The sequence below is a fragment of the Ursus americanus genome, chromosome 6, assembly GCF_024610735.1.
Source record: "Ursus americanus isolate L20-20 chromosome 6, mUrsAme1.1.p, whole genome shotgun sequence".
NCBI lineage: Eukaryota > Metazoa > Chordata > Mammalia > Carnivora > Ursidae > Ursus > Ursus americanus.
Window position 1 is genome coordinate 60,845,501 of NC_142132.1, and position 9,580 is coordinate 60,855,080.

General features: G+C 50.0%; 1 pseudogene; it reads right to left on the reverse strand.

Moving 5' to 3' along the window:
- Nucleotides 1-8,967: 8,967 nt before the first annotated feature.
- LOC148109818 (small ribosomal subunit protein uS2 pseudogene) lies at nt 8,968-9,339 on the reverse strand (annotated as a pseudogene).
- Nucleotides 9,340-9,580: the final 241 nt, after the last annotated feature.

Below are 9,580 nucleotides of genomic sequence, written 5' to 3' on the forward strand. Positions count from 1 at the left end.
AGTGCTGGCGGATGTAACCTTTGAGCATCCCGGGTCTGAACCGGACCTTTCCCATCACCTCTCCCAGGGCTTTTTATCTTCTTCAGCACTGCCTTTTCTCTCATGTCCCATAGTTTAAGGTGCTAAGAAAGGGCTTCTCAAAGCTACTTGAAGTGGCAATCTGGAATCGAAGTCCTAGTTGAAGGATCTTGGGCCAGGTTAAAGTCTTAGTTTGGGTTTGCCCCACTGAAGTTTCAAATTTACCTAGTTTATATGGGAGGCATGGGAAACACCAGTAGTGGTGGGAAGATGACAGGGAAGGAAGGCAGCCGATCAAATTGTGTTACCACGAAGGTCACCACCGTGGGCCACTGGAGCTTAATGCCCGTGGGGAACTTGGGGGATCAGGCTAGGACACGGGCCTCAGAATGAAATCCCCGCCCTGCCAACCAAGGAGCAAAGGTGCCAGGGAATGTATACACCAGCTCCTGTCGGTTACTAGTTGATGGCTACTCCTACAGGATATTTCTTTCCCAACATATCTGGCATGCCAGAACACAGCAGGCAGAAGGTCTCAGGCTAAGTCTTGGCATTTGAAAGTTGAGCTACGAGGTGCTGAAATAGTGAGGACCAAGCACACGGGGACACCCCATCGCTTTCTGCAGAAGGAAGTCTAGTACCCAGCTCATTAAATGAGTTGATTTGTACTTAGAACACGATATGGTACGTACATGCTCTGAATGTGGCAGATTATAGTGTCCATACACAGACACAGTGGGTATATATATATATTTTTAATCAAGAACCTTGCCATTCTCTTGGGACACCTGGATCAGTTGGTTAAGCGTCATGATCTCAGGGTCCTGGGATCCAGCCCTGAACTGGGCTCCCTGCTCAGCCCTCCACCCTGCTTGCACTCTCTCTCTCCCTCTCAAATAAATAAATAAAATGTTCCCTAATAAGGGGTAGAGTTTGATTGTCCTCCTCCTGACCCAGTGGGACATTGTGACTGCTTTGATGAGCACAGGGCTGCAGCAGGGAAGCTACTGGCTTCCGTGTCTGGGTCACATGGGTCTGCCTATCTTTCTGTCTCTTTGTCTCTCTATGTATATGTATATGGACACACACACACATACACACACACACACACACACACACACACACACGCATGCACCTTGGGACCCCTGCCCTGGACTGCCACACGGGAGGGGTCACATGAAGAGACCACACAGGAACAGAGGGCTGGCCGAGGAGCCTCTGCTGTTGGAGGTGCCCTGGAGCCGGTGCCAGACGGGTGAGCAGAGCAGCCTCTGTGATGACTCAGGCCCAGCCACCCAATTCCCACAAGCACAGGGCAGACCCTGAGCCAGATATGCCCACTGACATCCACAGGAACAGTGAGACATAATAAAGGATCATTGTTATTTTAAGATACTACGTTTTGGGAGAACTTACGTCTCCATAGAAACTGAAACAGTGCTTGATAAATAAAATAAATACAGTCTCACCTCCTCTACTCACAATCCCTCCTAAGATATGCAAAGAAACCTTCATATTCTGGATTTCATAGTCTAGCAGATGGTCATGGCCCAAGCTCGGGTTTCCTGAAAGTCAGATCCTCACCGTGTGAGTGCGGCAAGGTTTACGGAAGGCCGGGGTGTTCAGGGTAATGGACAAAGGTTAGGTTTAGTGCTGGATGGCACGTTGTGCTGATTCTTCATCCGTTTTGCTCATCTCCTATCCAGTAGCTGCCGGCTTGTCTGGTCGCTTCCCTCCAGCTCCAGAAGTAGGCCCCAAATGAGCCAAGCCAGCAGGGAGTCCCAGGCTTGTGGCCATAGTGATTGGACCACACAGGTCATCACAAGCCGATCAGCAGTTGGCTTTCCCTTAGAACTGGCCAGGGATGGTGTCATCAGCACCACATCTGGGGCTTCTGCTGGGGGGTCTGGGGTATAGGAGCCTTCTTCCCCCGGGGTTCAGAGAGACACACTGCAATCCGTTTGCTACCATGAGGGAAGCCAGCTACACACCGAAGAGGCAAGATTGAAAGAGTCACAGAAATTTGTCTACAGCCTTGATCAAACTGCATCTAAAGTCAAGACTACATCTGCGTTTTCAGGTGTGGGAGCCAAGAAGTCATCTTTATTGTCTAAACCACTTGGGTGTGGACGTTCTAGCACTTGTAACCCACAGTGTCCTGATGAATTCGGGTAACAACAGCAGCCACTGACACTGGAACTCCTCTTGCGAGGCTGGAAAGAGCAGTAACATTTAATTTATACAAAGTTTCCTAACATTCCCTTTGGACATGTTTTGATAAAACCTTGCGTTTTGCCAAGGAAATAACTACCACTTTCTGGCTGCTTCTTGGATGTAAGTGTGTCTACGTCGTAGAAGCACTAGGGAAGCATCTGGTTCTGAGCTCGCTCCTAGCTTCTGGTGGCCTCAGGCATTCCTTGTCTGGGGGATGGCCATCTTCTCCCTGTCTCTTCAGATCATTTTCCCTCTCTGGGTTTTTGTCTCTGTGTCCACATTTCCCCTTTTTAAAGGATACCAGTCATATTGGAATAGGGCCCATTTTAATGACCTCATTTTAACATGATTACCTCTCTATGGACCTGATTTCCAAATAAGGTCGCATTCTGAGGTACTGGAGGATTAGAGAGTCAACATATTTTTATTGGGGGACACACTTCAACTCCTAACAGCGGGTAGAGGGAGGCGCTTGGGAGGATGTATATGGAAATGACAAGACACCCAACACAGTAACGTTTAAAAAAATACCTTACCAAACACAGTTCAGCGTTGTCTACATGTGGGAAGGCCTTGCTTCGATTTGTAGAAGGGAAGGCATGGGTTCCTGACAGAAGACACTTTCTCTGCCGAGACACAGTGATGAAGATGAAAAGAATCAGAGCCAGGTTCCTAAAACACAGAGCCTTTTTTTTTCTTCCTAGCCTAGATGTTTCCATTACAACAATTTCTGTTTTGTTGGGCAATTTTTTTTTTTTTGAGGGAATGCACACAAAGCTTTCTCATTGCATCCAACTGAATGAAATGGACGAAGCTTCTTACACAGTGTGTTCATTGTTCGGATTGGGATAATTGAAGTGTCAGGAATATTTGCTTATTGAAAACAACCCAAGAAGGCTCCGAACCCCCAGCCGGGCAGGCACCAGGAGGCATACCACATTCAGGACAGCAGTTTCGTCATGGCGTTCACAGCATGGTGTCTTCCCCGGGAAATGAATTTCACATCTGGGGCGGAGCACTGGATTAGGAGTCAGAGAGCCTTATTTCTAATTCGAATTTCGTAGTTCCCTCACTGTGTGACTGACTTCGGATACAATGTTTTAAGGTCTCCAGGCTTCAGAGATAAACTGACCTGAAGAGCACGGTCTTGTCTACACAGGGGCGCTGTGTAGCTCGGAAGAGAGCATCCGTGTGAAGGTGCTCTATGAAGTGCGGAATGTTACACACGTTTATATTACTAGGGATATAAATGAATCATTTCTACTTTTGCTCCGAGGATGACGTTGAGCTAAGGAATCCTACTGGGTCAATGTTCTGGTTATTCTCCATTTTCTCCCCAAGGTCTCTGTTCATCCTTTTCTGCCCACACTTCCTTATCCTGTGGCTTCTGCTTGGGTTTGGCTGATGAGAGTATTCTTAAGAAATGAGAAGGTGTGGGGAGAGAAAAGCTGGAGCAGGTGGTATTCCTCTTGCTCTCTGCTGGACCATCGGAGGCTGGGGCAGCAGCTGCGTGCCCGAACAGCCACCGCTCTGATTGGACAGCTCCCCCCCCCCCACTGGGCTCCAGGGAATATCATTCCCTCTTCTTGTCTTCAGGTTGGGGAGGGTGGTTGATCTTTTATGATCACTGTAAGCAGTCCCTTCATGATCACTCTTCAGCCCTTTGGATGTACCATCGGATTCCTAAGGGACCCTGACTGTGGCCACGATGACCACCTTGTGGACACTAACTCAGCTGTGTCTGGGCATTCCCCAAGTTCAGCTCGTCTTTCTCTCACACCCATCCCTTCTGCTCTCAACCAGCCAGGTTCCTCAGGCCAGTTACCCTGATCTTTGGTGGGACCCACTGAATCCCCACATGGGACACAGCCTCTTTTCTCTCTTCTACTCCCTAGCCCCAGCTTCCCTGCGTCTCTTCACACCACCCAGGCTTGGGATCTTGGCTCCTTCTTAGCATCCCCGCACTGGCGTGCAAGCAGGCACCACGAACCGTTGCTTCTCTCCTTCAAACTATTTCTTGCATTCCTCTTTGCAGTATTATCATCTCGCACAGACCTCTCTGTGCTGCCTGCATTTCTGTGTCAGCATTTCCAACTGGTCTTGCTTTTTACAGTGTGTCCCCAACTCAAGACAGCCCACAGACTTTTGCCACCTTAGCTGTGCTGAAACTTGGCTTTCATCGTGCACCTTCTCTGTATGAACTTCCATGGCTCGCCGCCGCCCTGGAGACGGAAGTCCTGATCTTGGCCTTCAAAGCAATGTACGGTCTGCTTCTTGGCCTATTGAGTCCCTGAAAAACCTGCTTTGCTCTCTCACTCCCTTTGGCCGCAGCAGGGGCTTTCCAGCCCCAGCCCAGTGCTCACCTCCTACTCTGCTCCTGGAGAGCGCCCCTCCCGCCTCCTCGAGTGAACACCCCCCTTCTTCAGAGCTGGACTCCAAGGCTACTTGCTCTCTGAGCCTTGGCCACTGCCAGCCACGGTATAATCCCTTCTTTTGGAGTCCTGTGGGAGACCTAGACCATGTTTGCTGAACCGGACTTCAATTCCTAAGGACATTGTCTACCCTGGTCATTTGAGGCTTATACCATGTTTTGGCCACATGTCCTGCATGGTAGTAGCCCCATACCATTTATCGAATGAACAAATTAATACACAGAATACATTGGCTTATTCAAACTGCTGATTCTTTTTTTTTTTTTAAGATTATTTCTTTGAGAGAGAGAGAGAAAGAGAGGACGAGGGGGGGAAAGACAGAGGGAGAGAATCCTCAAGCTGACTCCCCGCTGAGCACAGAGCCCCCATGCAGGGCTCGATCTCAGGACCCATGAGATCATGAGCTGAGCTGAAACCAAGAGTTGGAGGCTTAACCTACTGAGCCACCCAGGCGCCACTCAAAGTGCTGATTCTTTAGGGGATGGGGCGCTTATATGTATTTTGCATATTTGTGTGTCTGTAACACTAAAGCCACACATTTACTCAGTTGGGTGTTGGGTCCAAGAACGAACAGTGGTGATGATGATGGTGGTGATGGTGATGATACAATCTGAAATGGCTGCCATTTACTGGGTATCTACTAGGAGCCAGTACTTCACATACGTAATCACTTTTTATGCTTATCATCAACTTATGACAAAAGTGTTGTTACTGTGTCTGTATTATCAGGGAGTGGAAGCTCAGAGCAATGAAGTAAATTGCTCCGAATCATACATCTAGTCGGGGGCAAGGATGAGTATGAGCCCAGCCTGTTGATGCTAGAGCCTCTGGTTGGAGCAAACCCTCGGCAGAGTTTGGAAGTCTCCTGCAGGCATCCGGGGTAGCCCATGTGTAAATGTCTGTGTGGGTCGTGTCTGCCTTGTGTCCCTCCTCCTGAGGACAGGGTACTACCTGGAAGCTCTGTACCCCCCAGCGAGGCCGCAGACGGTGCCTTGCACATCAGAGCTTGCCAATGGCTTCCCAGCTCTGACCCACTCCATGCCTGAATTGTTTCTTGCAGAAGGACGCGGCCGGGGTTGCATGACAGCTTTGAATAGGAATTCTCTTTCCACCCCTCCCATATTATAAAACCTTTCGTTTACGGAGTCACTGGTCTTTAGAGCTCTCCTCTTGATATGCCTTGGTTTTGTGTCAATTTAGCGAAGCTGCCAGTGTCTCCTAGAACCCTCCTCCCCGTCCGGTTCCAAGCTAGGTCTGGCACAAGGGGCATTTGCTTGCTGTTGGGAAGGCAGAAGGGAAGCAGCAGCAGCCCCGCAGCCTGGGGGAGAGCACCGGCGGCCCCCAGCTCAGGCTGACCTCGTGGCTCATTCTGTGGGCGCGTGGCCACCCTGGAGCCAGCGCTTCCTCCAGCTCCCCCTGCCCCACCCCCGGCTCCTCCTATGGAGTCTCGGAGCCAGCAGCTCGTGGCTGTGCCGTTCCATGGAGAAGACAGCCGCTCTGGCAGGTGCCCTGTGTTGTCCAGCTCGCCAGGCGTGAGAGGAAGCCACGGGTTCCGGCCGATGCTCCTTGCTTCCAGTGCTCCCTGTGCCTCCGGTTTGGGTTGCTTGCCCCACTTTAAGTCCCATGATCATTCCTCATTACCAGAGCTGCTGACCACAGTGAGCTCAGGTCCTCACCAGGTGCAGAGGTGACAAGCTGCCACTGACTCCCCCAGCTTCCATAGGTGGGTGAGGTCTAACCTTTATGACCAATCCCTTGTTCAGTGTCACTCAGAGCAGCCCGACTTCTCTGATCAAACCCTACTGGATCCGTCCTTCTTCTCTGGGTCCCCAGGGTACAGTGTCCTTGGCCAGGTGGCTGCCCCAAGGAAATTAATCCCAGGATTGGGGAGCCTCTCATGCCCTTTTTGATTTTCTCCCTACAAGACTGTGGTGGTGTTTCTGGAGCTAGATCAGATGTGACTCGTAGTGAAACCCAGTGTAAGAGGCCACAGAGTGACTCAAGGCTGTACCTGCCCAAGCAAACCTGAACTGAACTCAGCTCTGCTGTCACTGCTTGTGGAGTTGGGCAGCCACCCCCACCTCTTTCTGGTTGCTCTCAGACGTCACTGCCTGCCAGATGCTGTGCATGGACCTGGGCTTGTAATTGTCATGGTCAGAGGAGAGTAAGATGTTGCCTATAACAAGTGCTCAAAGGTACCTGCCTTCATCCAGGTGTTTTAAAGTCTGAAATTTCACCATTAGAGAGTCATTCCTTTGGATGAGTGTTCCTGATGTTTGTTATAAACATGACATACACCTTTCATAAAGGGATCATCATATAGCTCTGAATTCAAATCCTACCTCTGCCCTTAAAAATAGCTGTGAGATATCAATATAATAATTATTAATCTCTTCAAGCTTCAGTTTCCTCGCCTATTAAAATGGGAATAATAATAATTAATTTGATATATGTCTTAGTCTGTTCAGGCTATTATAATAAAAATATCATTGATTGAGTGGTTTATAAACAACAGAAATTTATTCTCACATTCTAGAGGCAGGGATGTTCAAGATCAAGCTCCCGGAAAGTTCCGTGGCTGGTGAAGACCTGCTTCCTGATTCATGGATGGCCATCATCCAATATGCCCTCACATGGTGGAAGGGGCAAGGAACCTCTCTAGGGGCCCCTTTAGAAAGGCACTAATCCCATTCATGAGGGCTCCCTTCCTATCACCTAATGTCCTCCCAGAAACCCCACCTCCTGACACCATCACAATGGGGATTTGGATTTCGACATATGAATTTGGGGGGACACAAATGTGCAAGTCCATCATAGTACCCACGCTACCAAATGTGAAAGTCCCTGGCACAATGCCTGGCACATAGTCACTGTTGAGTAAATGCAGCATTTACACCTGATTTCCTTTCCTTGAACTGAGTGATGCGTTGAAATTTGTCACTGGGGCCCTGGGTGTGCACCATCATTCCTGTACTCTCATCACAGCTGGGGTCTAGCAGGTGAGTGCGTGAGGGTTTGCTGTGAATGTGTGTACACGGGCTTGATGGGGTAAGAGGGGGAAGGAGATAGACAGACAGACGGAGACAGAGATCAGAGGGAGAGAGAGAGTGGGCAGGGGAGGTGGGCAGAGGGAGAGAATCTCAAGCAGACTCCCCACTGAACGCAGAGGCCGACTCAGGGCTCAGTCTCACGACCCTGAGATCATGAGCCGAGCTGAAATCAAGAGTCAGATGCTCAACGGACTGAGCCACCCAGGCGCCCCTATTCTTATTTCTTTTTAGTTTATTCTTTTCTTGGAAACTTTGGAAATCTTTTGAAAATGTAAATTAGATCTTGCTTAAAAGCCTTAGAACATGTTGACTCTTTACTATACTTGGCATCTGATTGGAACCCTAATCTTGGCCTGGCAAGGCCTCCACACCCTGGCCTCTGTCTACTCCTCCCCCCTCAGCTTCATTTCCCTCTTCTCCCCACTTCCACTCACTACAGTTCAGCCACACTAGAATTCTCCTCGAATCCCAGATCAGGGAACTCAAGGCCTCGCCCGTGCTTCTCTCTCCTCCCCTTTCCCTTGCCCCTTTCTTCCCTCCCTCTCTCCCTCATTCTCCCGGCTGACTCCCACCCACCTTCATATCTCTGTGCATATGTGATTTTCTCAGGGAGACTTCCCTCCTAGGCCAGCCTCTTATTCCTTCTCCTAGAAGACCTCTCCCATGCTTTCTTCTTTGAGCCTGTGTCACATTTCAGAATCAGAGAATGATGTGTCCAGTTGCTTTCTGGAGCATTGCCCCCTCTTCTATGGTGAGAACGTAACAGTCTTGCTCCCCATTGTCTTGCCAGCATCTAGCCCACTGCCTGACACACAGCTTTCCATAATGCTGGTTAAGGATGAACAAATACCCCACATCATCATCCTGGGATAAATCTAACTGTATGGAACTCACATTTTTTTCCCCCGACCTTATTTCCATTTTGCTTGGCTTTGTGGAAGAGCAACCCAAGTCTACTCCCTGGTTCCTCCTCCACTTTCTGTGGCCCAGGCAGCAGGAGCTGGTGGGCTGAGCGCTCCAGTCTTCAGTGGGGATCAGCTGAGTCGCTACCCAGGGCACCTGTGCCTGCTCTGAACTGGTCCACAACCTCGGGTTGAGTAGCAGTGAACTCAGGAGCCAGAGCAGCCCATTCACCCTGAAATTCCCCCTGGGTCACAGCCTTTCCAGCAGCGGCCTGCTCTTCCTCTTCAGTCGTCAGGTTCCCTGCAGAGGTAGAGATCACGCAGGACCTTCATGGGTGCTCAGCCCTGGGGTCAGTCACCCCCAGAAGCCACCAGGGAGGCTGCCTGGATCTGGTTGGTGAAGGTTCCAGAGGTGAAGCAGCCCGCAGTAGGAGTGGCTCCGGGGGCAGCAGCAAACGTCAGCCCAGCTGGCTGGCCGGTATTCCCGAAGGATAGGACACTCACAACACCCGGGTGTTCAATGGCCACAATGGCGTGAGCTGCCGGCAGAAGCTTCTCCCAGGTTCTCTTCAGATGTAGGATGTAGATGCCCTCACTTTTCCTTTCGCAGATGTACTGTTCCATGTGCAAGCCAAGGTTAGTGCCACCCAAGTGGGTTCTTGCTGCCAGGAATTTGAGGGCATCCCCCTCCTTCACTGGCAGGACGTCAAGGGCTCTGGACATTGTAAGTTTCTCTTTCAGTGACAACGAGAACGCAGAACACCGCCGTGGGGACCCCTCTCTGGGTAGTGTGGAAAAAGGTGGAATTCACATTTTCTCTCCTCCCAGAGGAGTCATAGTTCTTAGGTTTGCAATCCCAGAGTCTTAGAAAAGCCACCCAGAAAACAGAGATCCTGTTTATCTCTTGATTTAATTTTTTGTTTATTTCCTTATATTTCTTCTTAAAATTGAGGCATAACCTAAT